The 14,943-nt window shown below is 37.1% G+C and overlaps 1 protein-coding gene across 2 annotated transcripts in view; it reads right to left on the reverse strand.

Moving 5' to 3' along the window:
- The window catches only part of dlgap2a (discs, large (Drosophila) homolog-associated protein 2a), a 96,525-nt gene that overhangs the window by 79,983 nt on the left and 1,599 nt on the right, over nucleotides 1-14,943 (reverse strand). For both annotated transcript variants that reach the window (XM_088400635.1, XM_088400634.1), the window contains exon 2: nucleotides 11,044-11,101. The gene's annotated coding sequence lies outside the window, so the exon portion shown is untranslated. The remainder of the gene's footprint in view (nucleotides 1-11,043; nucleotides 11,102-14,943) is intronic.

The raw sequence follows: 14,943 nt of genomic DNA on the forward strand, positions 1-14,943 counted from the left end.
AATTCGACTTTAACATGCAAATAGTAGATTTTTCAAAATAAGCTACCGTATTTTCCGCACTATAAGGCGCACCTAAAAACCTAAAATTTTCTCAAAAGCCGACAGTGCGCCTTATAATCCGGTGCGCCTTATATATGGACCAATATGGATTCGTGGATGAGGACTAATTTATTAAAGTAAGCTTTACGTGTTTATTTTGTGTGTTGTGTGATATTAACATCTGAGCAACGTTGAGTTATGGATATATTGTTATTGTTTTCACTATTTCGAGTGTTACTATATTGTGAATGCATTCACGTTTCAGCCACGTTGAGTTATTTATTCTATGCGCCTTATAATCCGGTGCGCCTTATATATGGACAAAGTTTTAATATGGGCAACTCATTGAAGGTGCGCCTTATAATCCAGTGCACCTTATAGTGCGGAAAATACTGTAATATCAATGTTGATTGGATTGTTTCTGGTAGTAAATGGAGAAAGCATAATCACATCACTATCCATCCATCCATCCATCCATCCATCCATCCATCCATCCATCCATCCATCCATCCATCCATCCATCCATCCATCCATCCATCCATCCATCTCAGTGGTTAGGAATCAAAAGGATTGACATGGAAACGACCTTCCGCTAATTTGTTAGAAAATGACTTAGGAAATAGCCTAAACTTGAGGAAGACTAAAAATGTAAGGCCACATACCTTGATTAGATGTCACTGGAAAAAAAATGTTTTAAATAAAAGCCACTCACATCAGGTCAAAGTTAGAGAGATGTTGAAGCAGCGGAAAGCACGACCACTCTGCTAGGACTTACTATAATCCTTCAATTTCATATTTTAGCTGGCTGCAATAGTCGGGCCACTTTATCTGCCACACACTGCTGGCAGTGTCAAAGAAACAATAGTCAGTCGGTCAAAAGATTACAGTCCTGCAATTAAAATCTTCCTTCAGGGCTCCAATGCAATATGTGAGATTTGGGATATAGTATGGGACGCTGCACTGTAAAAATATTTGATTTTATTTTTCTTCCCGATGTCTATATTTTAAAGCTGCCCTAAAATCAAACACAAGCGCTCCCCCAGGAGTAAAGATCTTTACATAAAAGAAAAGTAACAACTGAAGAGGCAAAAATGCATGATTGAAATTGTGGTGAACGTGAGAGGGAGAAAAAAATGCTTTCAGCGTTGAAAACACAACAGAGACACCTAAGAAAAATACGTGAAATGACTGCAGGAGATGAAGTCAGCGATAAGAGCAGAAGTGATCCTGAGGAAAAAGCAATGATTTGGAAAAAGCACATTACCGAGGTGTATCATGCTGTGAAACGTGGTGTGTTTTATCAAGTCTCCCAGTAGAAACAGATTCACACTAGCTGGACCGAGAGTTATTTTCCTGACCACAAACCTACGCAGCCAAGCTAGCAATTTTCATTCATCGTCCACCCCCCCGTTTCCCATTTTTCCATTCATTTCTTTAGGCCTGTAGCCAATATGGAAGAATGGCAGCTAGCATTCTCTTGTTCCTCTGCATGGAGCCTTGTTCCATTACAAAAACTGGCAGGAGATGATGTGTGAGAGTGTGTTCTGCTGAAAATAACTCTCCACACCTCAATCATCTCTTAAATTCCTTCACTACAGTGAATGATTTCTATTGCAAAAGGAAGCTTATGGGATTGAAATACAAGAAAAGGCATTTTTGCATCAGATAAAAGTGTCGGGAAAGACATTGACTGTCTAAAAATGTTCTGTTTATCTTTGTAATCATGGCGGTCCAGATATTGACACGTTGAAATCCACAACTTCCGTTTTTTTTTTTTAATAAGCTAGACAATGATGCTATGATAATAGCCACAATTTTGCAACAGCCTTGTAAGCACACTTTAAAAAATATTGTGTGGTCAGAATACAAATTATAAATAAGTGTTGTGTTAACCTGAATATGACTTGAACATCTTTAATTCCGTTTTTAATATGAAAATATTATTGATTGATCTATTTATTTCAGGCTTACAAACAGAAAGAGATATCAGTGAAATATAAAAGGAAAAAGAAAAGGAAAAAGAAAACAGGACAATAACAAAATGTCCCAAGCAAGTCGTAAATAACTTAAACAACAATTAGGGCAGCTCGAAAAGGAGTAGGAAGAAGTTAAAGAACTTTTATTGAATATCTCCTGTTATTTTTTTTTATTATTATCATCGATGGAACAAGGCATAACCAATTAACTAGATAGTAAGTTAAAACTGCACCATAGCAGTTTGTCAGTAATTTTAAGATACATTCAAAATACGTACTTGAAAAATGTGCCTGTTTTTGTTTATCAGAATTTCTTCCACGTTTATTCTTTACTGGTCCAAATGTTGCCATCAAATTTTTTTGTATAATCCAGCAGACAAAAACTCTGTAGGTTTAAGAGAAAAAGAAGAAAGGCAAAATAAAATAGGGCTGTCTTGAAAGTATAGGTCGGTACACTTCACCTCTCTTGCCTTGTTTTCGACATTGCTCCAAACTGTGATCGGGGAGTGTGTTTAAATTCAGCCTCCCATTCTGTGAGTATTGACCTTGTAGTGTTTGGGCAGGCGGCTAACACCTCTCTAAACAGTCCGCTAGTGTGATTGGTAGCTATAGGCACAGACAGCAGGCTGATGCATTGTGATGGCACACAGATTGAATACTTTATGGGTCCTTGGTTTGCTCCCGTGTGCCAGGACAGAACCTACCAGAAGCTTCTGAGCCAGAGAAAGTGATGTAAATCGACTGTAAAGCTGTTTACCCTGACCTGGAGATTCAACCTTTAAGTCATGCAGACGATAGTTGAACTTGCTCAGTCCACACTTCAGATACTATAAATCATATATGACATCTTGTTTGTCCCTTTAGAGTATAGCACCATCTCATGGTCCCAGTGATAAGATGTTGCATAGCCTGAGACTGCTTGATAAAATGACCCTAACACAGTTGACTGGTTCTCAGAGACAGAAAATTCAGATAGCATTCTCAAACCAACACACACAGATTCCATCCAAAAGGCTTAACTTAGGTTTATTTTAGGGCACAGGTGTCAAAGTTAAGGCCCGAGGGCCAGATAAAGCCCGACACATCATTTTAAGTGGCCCGCGAAGACAAATCGTGCATCAAATTCACATGTTAATTCCAATATTTCTAATTGTTGCCACTTTTAAAAAATAGAGATATTGTTAGCAATTTTTATTACCATTCATTTTTTTAAAATAATTCTTATTTTTAAATATATATTTAATATATATAAATATATTTGATTTCAATATTTCATTGTTAAATATTTGGACAGTTTTTATTACTCTCTGTTTTGAAAACTAGTTTGTTGTGTAGCCTATATTATATATACAATTTGAGATGTTCATACATTTATTTAGGTTGACAATTTTAATGGCCCTTTAAAGCAAACTACGACTATGATGCGACCCGTGACGAAAATACGTTTGACACCTCTGTTTTAGAGGGTAAGAGGGTCGCCATTATTTCCTGTAAATGTCCTCCAAAGCTACTTTTCAAGTTACAATGACATTTTACAGGGCTGGGTAAGAATTAAAAACTGGATCATTTTATTTTGAACCACTTAGCAATACTTCCATTATTAGGAACGTTCGTTGGTTTGCATGAAGATTCGGCTTATCGATTGCGCTCTTTGTTATTTTTAGTGACCGGGAATCAGCTACTGGTGAGGGCTGCTTAACTTGGTCTCGGGTGTGATTTGGCCAGTGCAGCAGAGGGGAAAGCAGGGAATGAGAGCAGGAGATAAGAAAAAAAAAAGAAGAGAAGTAGCACTGTGACCAGGACTGGAGCCGCCTGCGTGGTCGCTTATGCGTCTCGTTCCTGGGTGAGATTTGGCCAACATAGCAAAGGGGAAAGAAGAAACCGGGAGGAGGACTTATAAAAAATAAAAAATAAAAAGATTGCAGTAACCAGGGCTCAGCCGCTTAAATCGACTTGGCCTTATATCACGCTGAGTGACGGAAAAGGAGAACAAAAATTTTAAGTGTTACGAACTGGAGGCCAATAATTATATTATTCCATTTCTTTCTTAATGAGAACAGGATACTGGAATAAGGGCATTAATAAGGTGACTTGGGACTTGATTAAGGCTTGAAGGTTTTGCGCAGAAAAGCAGGAGTGATTGCACAATTATTTCAGAGACTGAAGCAGAAAACACTTGAAGACAATTGCCTCCACATTTAAAAAACCCAAAGTATTTCATATCTTAAATTAAGCCTTAAACATAATAAGACTTCATTCCACAACAATGGATGGTACCTAGCTCTAGTTTAATGAGCAACTGTTGTGACCCCTCCTCCCTCGGTTTAAATAAAATAGGGCTGCAAACTTTATTTTATTTCACATCGAGTTCAAACTCTCATAGTCGAGGCTTGCATAATCTCCATGATGCAGACTGAAGAGGGAGATAAGATGTCACCTTGAATGAAAGCAGGCTCCAGTTAAACTAATAGGGAAATGAATGGGTTGCTGGTGCAGAAAATTAAATAGGCCATGCATTACCTTCATGAATAGAGAGTAATGCATGGCCCGCAGTAAAAGAATATTTATGCAAAATCTGAAGGGAAAACTAATAATGAAATAACACTATATTATAGATCAGGGTTACTCAAATCCAAATTTTAGAGAGGGCACAAAGACTATATTTCTTATTTTAAATTGCAATAATATATCTTATGCCATCCTCGACTGAAATTGATGTTGAAGTAAGCTCGGGCTCGCATTGCAAATGCCATGGCGCTTCTTTTTTTGGGAGGTTTGGTCATGTGTTGTTTGCAATGAGGGCACATTGATGTCAGTTGGCACGAGTGGGTGGTAAAAGACAAAATGGCCGTGCCCTGATAAAAAAAAAGTCTGATGGATTAATCCAGTTAATTATTCCATGAATGCAATATTGATTAGAATACTAATCGTTTAGACAAGTAAGGGCACATAGAACATATTTTGTCATGAAAATGTTTGCCTCTTTAAGTCAGTACTATTTTGTTCTCCATATTTCCACATTTCCACTTACATGTTTAATGTATTAAAAACAAATAACAAAACCAACACTACAGGGTCTTTTATCTCCATTTGATGCCGCTTCAATGTGCCTGAAGAGAAAAATCTGCTCCTCACCTACGCCCCCAGAGATTTGCAGAAAATTGATACACCTAATATTTCCTTTTGACTCGAAATAAATACTGCATTTTTTTTAAGTATGTTAGAGAATAAAAACAGATGACTCAGAATTGAATTCAAAGACTAACTAGGGTTGACGGCCTCATTTTCTGTGTCCTTGAAAGAAAGAATACATCCATTCACGCTGCTTATTGGTGACCTATTGCGACACGCCAAAGGAATGCTAAATTGTGTCAGGGAGGGTTTTTGTGTTAATTATATTGAAGGCTGATTGTTGGTCATGTTTGGCTGATCCCTCGAGGTGTGAACAGATCATTTATATTCAGTACACGATAGCAGCGTTGACTGGAGTTGTAAAAATATGTGACAGCCAGTGTCCTGATGCACAAAAGAAAATGGTGAGTGAGATGAGAGAGGCAGCATGGAGCATATGGCGTCGGCCTCACAGTCTCGATTCAAACCATTTATGTGAATATGAGTTGGAATGGTTGTCTAATTGTCCCCTGCACTTGACTGGTAGGTGATAAGACCCAACCTCTCGCACGAGACAGCATGGAGAGATTCCAGCTAACCTATGACCTTGAACGGGATAAAATGGATGCTTTGATAGAGATCAGGGAGGCAAGTGACGGAAGCGACAGTGCTCCATATTTTCAACCAGTCAAAATTCACATCCAGACTGTGCAACAGCTTTTCCCTCCAAGCTGTTAGGTTGTCAAGGACTTGCCTTCCCATGGCACAGACAATCACTATATCATCACTGTTCCAGACTGCAACAGCATGCATCCTGTCTGATTACTTGCTGCTGATGTTCACCCCATTTGCCACAGCGCCGTCTGCCACTTTTGCACATTCCAATGTTCATAAAACAGTGCAGATATCCTTGAAAATGGCTTTTATTATGCTATTATTATATCATATCATATTATGCCACATTATCCGTCTCTCTCGTTCTCTCTCCCTCCACATCTGTGTTTGTCCATGTGATGTGTTTTCACAAAATCAGGCTTATATTGCGCTAACTCAAAGGCTTTAAATGGCAATTCAAAAATAGGTGACTCGAAAATAGAAAATCAAATCAAGTATTTGGATAATTATGTCCAAATATAAATTTTCTTTTTTTTTCCTGTATGTCTAGACAGTTTTCAAATACCGTACTGGCACGAAAATAAGACGACCCTGATTATAAGACGACCCCCTTTTTTTCAAGACTCAATTTTGAAAAAAGACTTTTTGAACACCAACTTTTTATACAGAAAATAATTACAGTACATCTGAAACAAATGATTATAACAATATATTCGAGAGAAAAAGCATGTTATTTTGCCTCATTCAAATCATGCAAAAACTGTCGATCACATCTGAACATTAAATATGTAATCTAAAGTGCAATCACATTTGTAAATGAATGGCTTCTGGTTTTTGAAATATAAATAAACCTACTGTTTCTCCATTTTCTGTTATCTCTTCTCTTCTTCTCTTTTCTTTCTTACCGCTATTTTTTATTTTTCTTCTTCGCGCTACCGCTATTTTTATTTTTCGTGACAGGGGTTCGCTTTGGCCTGGGGAGTTAAGTTCAGCATTCACTTTAAAGATATCTGGCACCATCTAGCGTTGTGAATGAGTATAATGTCTAGACCCCGAATGTAAGACGACACCCACTTTTTCAGTATTATTTCAATGCAAAAAAAATACCGTCTTATATTCGGGCCAATACGGTAATAGTAATTAGTGGCAATAGGGGATACATTTTTGCCCTCCTGGAACATAATGGGACAGGCACTTGTTTTAATAGTTAATTTATTAATTCTAATAGTCAGAAAAAGTAAAAAAAAAAAAAAATCTAAAGTGAAATGCATGGAGCAGGTTTACTTTAAAATGTGACGAGTCTTAATAATGACAGGAGTCCCATGAAATCCACATAGATATTACTATATCAAAATCTTTAAATTCATTCTTCAAAGTCAAGCCAAGCCGCTCATTCTAGGGTAGTGGGACAGAATAGCAAAAAGCAGATTTAGTATGCTCATGTTCAGCTGGCTGCAAAATTGAGGATCATTTTCTCTGGTGATCTGATGTTATGGCTTCTGGGGTGACATTTCAATAAGCTACAGCGCACTGCGGCAGTTTGGCCAGCAAAGATCTTGCAATAAAAATAAACTTATGGCTTATCCTTCTTTGACATCGTCAAGACCAATGAACCATTTCATATGACTTACAATCATGTGTATGGCTGTTTGCTCTGCTTATAAATCCCAAGGCGACCATAGAGCAAACATTGATTATTCTGCAGTATTCTAAACCTTAGGAAATGATGCTTTAGGTAAATAATGATTACAAGTATGAAAAGAAAAGGTCAACGAGCAGTAGAGGATTTGTATTTTGTTTTTTTAGAATCGAAGCAAATGTTACTAATTATGTCAGCCTGGAATTTTAAGCATGCTACCAATATTAATTTAGAGGCATTCTTTAATTAAATAGATAAAATTATTTGAGTACATCCTCTCAACAGTTAATATTCTCTGATTTTTGAAGTGCTTCATGAAAGCTGATTAATTATGTTTTGGTAATCAAAACAAGTCATTCGCAAATTTTTAACATCGCTCGACAATTTTCTCACTTTTCTGACATGTTATGAATTTAAGGAAAAAAATATATTCATTTAGTTTATTATGAAAATGATCGCTATTTGCAACCATAGTATGAATAACCTGAAATGAAGACGTTGAAGTGACCTTTGAAATTTCACTCTTTTAGGTTTTACTTTCCGTGAGCTGGCAGTGGACTTTTCTGGCTGCCTCTATAGCTGCACAGAGAGAAAATCTGGTTCCAATGTGATGAAATCTCAGCATACGACGTTCCTTTTCAATTCAATTGGCAAATTGTCTGTCTACTAGTACGATTCCGCTCTACTTTATAATTTGCAGTTCTAATGCTGAACTTATCTATGGTCATTAATGAGACCGTGTTCGAGTAGTGACAGTTAGAATGGCTGTCGTTTGTCCCCTGTCTTTTGGTTGGGACTTCAGGACAAATTGGGACTTCCTTTTAACACAGGAGGCTTCTCTTTTCCCAATTCCTTTTGTTGATCAAGCTGGATTCTTACAATAGATAGTGGATAATAGGATTTGGGAGATATTAGATACAGTCAAGGGGCAAACGCTGCAGCTAGGTGGTGGCTTTTTCTAGAGCAGACTAACATCACTCCGAAAAGTCCCAAGTTGCCAACAGATCACCTTAAATTGTGCAAAAATTAGATGAATGGATATTTTGTCAAATTCACCCTTAATATTATAATGAAAAAAAAATCAAACAATACCAGTTGATAGTGTGAGTCAAAACAAAAATTATTTATGGATTGATTTGTAAAGGAATCATTTTTAATACAGCTCTTGTATTGGATAGATTGTGGTAGCACACAATAGTTAAAAATGAACTTAAAATGACAAGAGGACTGGAAGAAATGGGTGCTCATCTTAAGTGAGCAAAATGTGTGCTCACAAAAGAAGGTTGAACATACTGAGGGATAAAAGGGACCATTAATTACAGCTGCTAATAGAGAGGCTGCCGATTCAATCTCGTGTCGGTGAAATTTACTGAGTGGGATGAGCAAACACAGACAAAACATGCAATGCATTGATAAGGATGGCCTCAGACTCAAGACAAAAGCTGGGAGAGGAGCCACTAGATTGATGCAGTTTATATGTTTTTGTCATGAGGTTAGGAGATTTTAAGTGACATGAGTTTTATCTTGTGAATCCAGATCTCATACACAAGCTTCCCCAATCAGGTCTATGTTATATCTTCATTATTTAATGATGATAGCAAAGATTCAAAGATACTCCAGAAAATCAAAATTTCCATCTTTGCAATTGGAAAAAGCAGTAAGGCATAATGGAAGAAATGACTATTCATGTGAGAAGTACTGTAGTCTATTTAGGTCACTCGTGGAAGGTGTGTTAAGCAAGGTTATGAATGCAAAACAAAAAAAATCCCAAAAATGCAAATGTCGAAAAATTACAAGAGCTTTCCGCAGGAATTAATTAGTTATTCATTTATTCATAGCAAAATGGTGGGGTATTATAAAACACGGTTAAGTACTTTACATCCCTAATATTTAATAAAATGCAAAAAGCAAAAAAAAAGTATAGTCAAGGACGATGCCGGATATTCAGCACGGACAAGTGGCGAGAGGATGATGAAATACTAAGGCAGTAATTAATGTCTAGAAGAAGGAACATTCTGAATTGTCTGCATAGAAATGCTGAGTGCTCACCAGAACAGAGGATCATTTTTATATTAGAAATGAAGGGGCACACTGATAATAGAGAGTGTACCATGATGATAAGCCTAATAACCACAATTTCTTTGCACATACTTGAAAAAAAAAACAAAAAAAACCATGAAAATTAGAGATGGCAAACAAATGCAGGAGATTCTTTTCCTCTTAGTCAAGTCTTTAGAAAGCACTCAGAGATGCCCAGGAGAGGGCGCGCTTTATTCACTTGAGTCTTACAAAGGACGTTCGCGCACACGCGCACACGCGCTCACTTAATGTAGAGACTTAATCAAATAACCCATCTGCAATACCAATCTTTTTGCAGGAATGTCATTTTAAGTCTCCTCTCATCTTGGTCTTTTTTATTTTTAAATTCCTTTTATTGCCCTCCACTATACGTTTTCCAATGTTTGTCATTTATTGAGGACCTGAATCTAACTCAACCCCAAATCCATGAATTGTTCCTCAAACTGTATTCATGATGCAAAAAAATGACCATCATGGTATTTTTTGATCTGAGGATTACTCACTTGCAAGGTCCGTTGTCATATAAAATGGAATCCAGATTAATCGTAGAAGCAAGATAACGTGACAATATCAAACGAATAAATGATAGCCTTCTTTTGATTGCCATTATTTGATAAAAAGTCAAGCTTTCAAACTGTAGGACGGAATACATTTAACATTTTAAATGTAACATTTAAAAACCTCAATTTCCCTCAGTAAGGTTGCTGCACCCTTGATGTCACATCAGAGAATGTCAAGTGCATTTTACCAAAGCTCCAAGGTAGTACACATTAGTTCAGAAATTCTGTCATGCACCAGAACGGCAGCGGAAGACTCCTTGCAGGGGCAGATGTTGATACGATGATAATACAGCCCAAATTCAAATAAATGAGCAAACCAATGCATAGACAAATTGTATCGCATCTCAGCAGCAATCGAGAGATTTTATTTACAGGATGGAAGCTGCATGCAATCGCACCTGAATATTTCTCTCTTTTCTTTACTTTCATCCACGATCAATCCAAGGCTTGCGATAACTCGTCGCATCATAGCGGGCTCTCTCAAACTGTCCTCAAAAAAATTCCCATGAATGCCATTTAGCAAATAACGACAGGAGGTCATCAGCGCAAGGACTCATCCATTCACCCACTAATAGGGCTGGACGAATATAGAAAAAAATGAGAGCCTCAATTATTTTGATTGACATTGAAATCATGATGAATAAAAATGATTATTCATTCCTTAGTATTTATTCAACTACTCAAAGCACCCAACATACCATTATGCTTATTTATATTGATTTTTTTCCCCGAAAATATCAGGTTTTTTTGTCATGAACAAAATGACCATGTAAATATGTGAAATTCAAGCCGCTTGCATTTTCATTTTGCTCTATCCACATCAAGTCAGTAAATCATTCCTAAAAATTTTACAATAAAAGTGAAACTTGCAAACACACCAAATTATAATGGAAGGAAAATGATGAATGCTTTTGAGTTCGTGAGAAGCCAAATTATTATGACTGACTGCCCAGCCCCACCGACTACAACACCTTCCTTTTATCGCATCACCGCAATTTTGATGTGCTGCTTTTATTTTTCTTACCCGCATTCCTGTTTGGGAAGATACAGCAATGCTTCTGAAAAATGCCTGGCAACAACACCTGTGAGGAAACATGAAAATAATTTGTCAGTATCAGCAACTAAAGGCAGAAGGGAAAAATGAAGAAAGATATGTAATTAATTTGGTTATATCATATATTATATTATAGATCTAAAAACATGTTTTAAATTAAACCTCCAAATTCCGGGTGGCAGCACCGCTCAGCCATTTAACACTAATGCGATACAGCAAGCGAACATATTTCTATTCTATAATTACGGCAGCGTAAAAATTGCCTCCATGAGGTTTCATAGGTCAAGTCGGCCACAAATTTTGCTTCAGTAGTCAAGTGTGAAACAAGTGGTGGCTACTGTCGAGAAGCCTCGCATCTTCTACGCAGGAGTTGCTTTGTGGTGATTAAAGCGATTCTAATCGATGCTGGTTGGCTGCTATGTATTGGAGGAATGGGGAGAACAAACTGTCAGTGCCTCATGTGTGTCTCAGATACACATGAGCTGTTGCTTGCCTTGTTAAAAGGATTACAGACAAGCCATCTAATTTTACATACATCAGTGCCTCGGGCGTCAGTGTTTTGTCTGTTCAAGCGGGGAGGCTTAATGACAGAGACAATCACAAAGCACACATAATTGGGACGTTTATATTTAGGGACTCTGAAATGCAATTTGTTTCCTCACAGTAATCGGCTATTTGAAAAGATGGATCGCTTAAATCGCATTTGATGAATAGGCTCGTTTTACATTCAGCGCATGCTTATGTCGAAACTGCTCAAATCACAACTGATCTGAACCAACTAGTCTACCTAAGGATGATCAGTGATTCTAAAAGGTATTTATAATTGACCAATAAAGATTGTATTTTCATATTTGTACTTATTGCTATGCATATACACATGCTATGAAAACAAAAAGCCTAGAATGGGATAATATTATTGAGCAGAAGAAAAAAATTGTGAAAATCCAATTTAAAGTTTTGTTATGGTTTGCTTTTTGGTACAGGGACAAGAAACTATAGATGTATTATCAAAAGTATTTCAGTTTTTATTTTTCATCCAGCGTGACCCATCTTGTATTGGAATTGAAATAAAAGTCTAATCCAGATCACTGAAATAGTAAATTCGACATTTCCTTCATTTCAGTAACGTTAAGGTCAAATCAGTTTCAGACATACATTTAGTTCACTAAGGTAAGACTTGATCTCATTATCCCGTATCATTAACCAAAATCCCTGCTGTTTTCTGTGAAACTATCTTACTTTAAAATTTAACACTGCTTTCTTCAAAAAAAAAAAAATAGAACTACCGAGCTCGCTAAATCCCTGGAACAATAGTGGATACAGAAATAGCTTACAAAGTAATATAAAGACGATTTGGGGAAACTAACTATTCTCAAATAGTCCCTCATTTGTTTTTAATGATCATGTGTTACCTCAGGGGTACATGTGATTGTGAGCGATATACAAATGATTAATTAGTTTCATAAAAAGGTGAATAGCCGTTTAAAGGGAGGAACGTAAAAATAACTGGACATAGCGACAGTTTGTTCCAACCAAGGGTAAACTCAGGGGCCATATAAAGCACAGTTCTTTGATAAATGACAATTTTCTCGAGTCATTCAAAGCTACTACAGGGCAATTTCACTGCTGAATTGCCATGGTAGGCCCACTTTATGGCCTTGTGAACTACTTGCAAAGTGAGGCATCACAGCGGTGAGTGGCCAATAAGAGGTTATGTTAGCAATTGAACATCAAGGTAGACAAAATAACAACAAACTCTTTCATTTCAAAATGATATAACCTTTTGACAATGATGTATATTTTCATGAGAATCTTTGAAGATGGACTCCAAGTCATACAATTTCCAAGATCTTTCTGTCTACTTCACTCTTATCCAGACAGGCTGTGTACAGACTGAACTGAGGTCACCGCAAGCACAGTCAACCTTGTAAAAGCTACGGGAGACCCTGACACAAGTTGACAACTCACAAAACATTATATGACAGAATGCAGTAATGCTGCACGCAGTATTCAAAGATGGTTCAAATGTCCCTTGGCCACACATCAAACAAAGGGGAGATGGTAGAGGAACGACAATTTGCAATCTTATTTATTTAATTTAAAATGTGCAATGTGTTTTATGAAGTGCTGTTCATCTTTCCTTCCCACACATCATTTTATCATTCACAATGTGAATTTACTCTTCAACTAACTCAGGGGTGTCAAACTCCTTTTTTTCGCGGGCCGCATTGTAGTCATAGCTTCTTTCGGAGGGCCATTATGACTGGCAACCCAAATAAATGTATGAGCACCCATATTATAGACAGTAAAAGCTACAAAACAAACTGACAAATAACTCGTTTTCAAATCAGATGAGTAAAAACCGGTCAAATATTTAAAAAAAAAGATATTAAAAGTGAAGACAATTTGCAATTCTAGTAATGACACGAATTTGATGCACAATTTGTCTTTGCGGGCCACATAAAATGATGTGGTGGGCCGTATCTGGCCCCCGGCCTTGAGTTTGACACCTGTGAACTAACTAATAAACGAGATTTCCTGCCATTCCTTCGTCTTGTCAAAACTAGTGTTGATGACTGGGCGATTGGACAAAAAGAACAGCTACTGTAAGCCAATTTGACGTAAAAAATATAAATATCATAAAGGGTGAAGTTGTGCAAACTGTGTAGTCGCAGTAGCAAGCTGATCCCAAAACTTTAAATACACACACATGGTCTGTTAAGCACAAACACATGCTAACACAGACTTTCATATTGATAAAATGTCCAACTCATTAATACATTGATACATTTATTTTGTCAGTTCCAGATGCAGGCATTCAATTGTGATCAAATGATTTGATTATAAGATAAAAGAACCTTTTAAAATAACAAATATGTAGAGTATAATAGGACATGTGGTGTAACAGCAGAAACACATTTGTGCAGGGTAGAGAGGCTGAGAAAAGAGCTTACTAAATGTTTCAGGACTAGCTCCTCTCCACTCTAGATCAAAATGGCATTGTTACTCTTATTCATGCGGACTCCAGCTTTGCATTGCATCTTGGAACAGATTGTGAGAGCCTTATCTTGTCATTGTCAAACAGGCAAGGTCTATGCAAGCCTCGGACTGACAATTTTGAAAAAGCGAGGGTGATGAGGCTTGTTTTGTGTGTGCATGTGTGTGTGCGCGTGCACACCCTCACTTCCAAAGTGCTTACTTAGCTCAGTAAAGGAGTGTCAGTGCCCTATTTTTGTCATCTGTTCATTGAACGTCTATGTTTTTAATTAAGTCTTGCGCCTTTTATGTAATGTAAAAGCCTTGTAGGATTGATTTAGCCTTAGTATAAAAAATACATTTCCATCACGGAATGGGAAAGGTAGAAGTCGGTCGGGCTGCATGGTGATGTGTTACACTAAACAAAGGGAGATTATTTTGAAGGGTAAGACATTGTTGGGTTTAAACTACAACCTAAAATGTTTCGAACACATCTCGTACAACTGTCCCCACTCCCCAAAAATGTCGTACTGAAGCAACGTAATAATGAAGGTCTGTGTGAATCAATTTTGTCACAATTGTTTCAAGACACAACAAATAAACATTCAATTCTATGCACACAAAAAACCTCAATTTTCAGGCCCATCATTCTTCCAAATGTACCTCAAAAACACATTGGAACCTCTAAAATTAACTGCCCTTTAAAACTAAACATTATTGCATTTTATAGTGGAGTATTTCTTGTTACGATGTAGGCAGATAAGAATGTTAAAGGTAACCTCACTAAAGCTAAAAGTGTCCTGACATAAAACAGTATTGCAATAAAATGTCGTCCTATTTTTAGCACATCAGCACCTTATGCCAGGTGATGTGAAGATAGCAAGTCACCCCTTG

Source organism: Syngnathus floridae, chromosome 16 (assembly GCF_059516105.1).
Source record: "Syngnathus floridae isolate MCC-2025c chromosome 16, RoL_Sflo_1.0, whole genome shotgun sequence".
NCBI classification, from domain to species: Eukaryota; Metazoa; Chordata; class Actinopteri; order Syngnathiformes; family Syngnathidae; genus Syngnathus; species Syngnathus floridae.